This window comes from Epargyreus clarus, unplaced genomic scaffold (genome assembly GCF_041222505.1).
Source record: "Epargyreus clarus isolate Ecla_fem2 unplaced genomic scaffold, WU_Ecla_fem_2.2 ptg000029l, whole genome shotgun sequence".
Lineage (NCBI taxonomy): Eukaryota > Metazoa > Arthropoda > Insecta > Lepidoptera > Hesperiidae > Epargyreus > Epargyreus clarus.
Genome location: NW_027332235.1, coordinates 6,062,459 through 6,065,212, shown reverse-complemented (window position 1 = coordinate 6,065,212; position 2,754 = coordinate 6,062,459).

Sequence of the window (2,754 nt, the reverse complement as noted above, 5' to 3'; positions counted from 1 at the left end):
TACTTAAAATAAACATATATTGCATAAGAATTTTGTTTCATTTTAATTTTTAACCACCAAGGGGTTTCTCAAACCGAATACCCGATGTAAGGGAATTCAATTTTACGTGTTAAGCCACCAATATAAACTATAGAACAACTTTAGAAATAAATTTTACTCGATTCCGAAGGACAATATTTTTATGTAATTGTTTATTTATTGTATATATTTCTATATGTGTATGTAAAGTCCTGTGGCTTTTTACCACGCTTTTATTAGCTTGATCTGTATGTATATATGTTACGGAATCTTTGAGCACGATTTTACCCACTTTTAACGGTCCGATTAATCTAAAATTTTGTACTTATCAAGAACCGATGACAATACACGATTTTGATAATTTTGTCCCATTGTCCTCATCATGATCGTCAGGATTACGATTACCCTTGTGAATTTTGACGTGGTTTTTAGTTTTTAAACTACTATTTAATTAATTTTTGTATACGACCCATCTATCTATACATATAAATAACATTGGAGTGTCTGTTTTTAATATTGAAATAAACGCTTTTTACTACATGCATATGAATATAAATACGGTACATAAACCAAAATAACATTTTTTTTTAAATTTTGTCTGTCTGTTTGTTCTGGCTAATCTCTGAAATAGCTGAACCGATTTTGACGGGACTTTTATAAGCAGGTAGCTGATGTAATAAGGAGTAACTTAGGCTACTTATATTTTAGAAATAGCTGTGCCTCGCGGTTTCATCCGCATTAAAAAGAAATAACACAAGTAAATACACATAAAGCGTGACGAACAAAAAGGACTGGTAGCGATTTCACTCGCGTGGAGATGGTTCCGTACAAATTTACACTATAAATGAATAACATGTAGGAGAAATTATGTTTACCAATTGAGTATAAGTTTGTTCGTTTTCTTATAAGACCATAGACTTCTTATACATAATTATTTAGGTAAGGAACAATTTTCTGGTTTTCAATTCAAAATGTAATGAAATTTAAATGAAACAAAAGTAGTTGCGGAGAATAGGAGGAGAGGGGGAATGGTCCATTTTAATCTTTCTGGAATGACTTTAAAACTATATATTGTAGAACTAAAAAAAAAATAACTTGAGATCCCTTTATCAAGCCCTTTTATTTGATATACACCTCGATACAATATGCAAATCTTCTTTTTTATTAAGCTCCCCAAAGCTCACCTCACGATTCCTTCCCCTCCCCATCACCTTCCTCTTTAAGTAACGGGAAAGCATATGAATACCAGAATTTTACTCATTTGTTCAGTAGGTTGCCATACCAGTAGCAACATCTGGTGGTGCAAATGTCCATAGGTTATTGTGACTACACTTCACTTGCCCGTCTGCCTTACCGTTTGGTATAAATATAAATAAACCATATGAAGTCTATGATACGTTCTATCTTTAACATAGTATAGTTCGTAGGTACTTTAGTCATTGTCCCTGTAGTTACGGGACCAGAATAGGGCTACGGTATCCTCTGCTTGTTGTAAGAGGCGACTAAAAGGGGGCTTCTGGGGTCGCGGGTGGCAAGAATGGGAGCTCGAACCGCCCGGCCAGCGGTACCGAGAAGGACGACGGTATGTGTGGTCGCATAACAGCCGTATGCACCAGACGATGTCGAGAACGATGCGAGCGCCAAGCTCACCTGGGCGGAGCCCGACGGGGCAACTCGCTAAGAGGAATCCGGTTGGGTTCCTTTGGAGATCCCTCTACGCAGCGCCGAGGATGGCCACCGGGGGGTTTTAGTGCAGTAATAATCCCACATAACCCTGCGTCGCTCCCACGGCACCGGGTACCTTTTGAAGGTTTCCCCCTCGTGTACAATAAAAAAAGGTACTTTAATCATATAAATTCCAGAAATAGAAGCGATATTATTATCCATAATTCGACTAAATCCGGAAGTTTAGAGTACGTATACATATAGAACAAACAATTTATTTATTGTAACAAATAAAGATATAGTTACAGTTATCAAATTGTATACAATATATTCTTTATGTTACAGTGAATCATAATTATGGTAGGTTTATAATGCCTTTTACATTATCTCAGACCAAAAGGATGGACGCAGCCTCTTGAACAAAATATTGGAGTGTAATAAATATACGAAATATTATATCGGGAAAATAATACAGGTAAAATTACATATTGCATTTAGTGGCACAAAGCACAAACTGAAAAACATATAAGTTAAATTACAATTTTAAACGCGTGGGAAAAATGCTTACTTGTTTTTCAAAGTGGTGTAAATATAATTCAATATTATATACGATTTCTGTAGACGTAGTATACGAGGCGTTCAAATTTAGTCCTCAGAGCTAGGAATTCATCTGTAATTCAAGGAACTTTACCTGTATGTGAAGTACAGTCATTATCATTATTATTAAATTCAAACCTACTTATTTGTGGTTTTTATCTCATCTAAAACTCATCATGTAGATATATATATGTATGATGAGTTTTAAAATAAATAGCGATAGAACTGAAACTGTACTACATGTTAATATAAAAGGCTTCGAATTGAGCTGCGAAACAAAATAGTTGTTAAGCACTAAGCTGATTTTCATATTAATGACACTTTACTTGTAATGGTAAACCCAAGGTCTCTGCGGAAATTTAACTTTCCCGGAATTTTTGCTATTTGATCACTATTTTTATGTCTAAATTAACCGGGCTATTATATAACACTCGAATCATCTGGGGTCAATTATCAATGGGCGGCAGTTGCTAC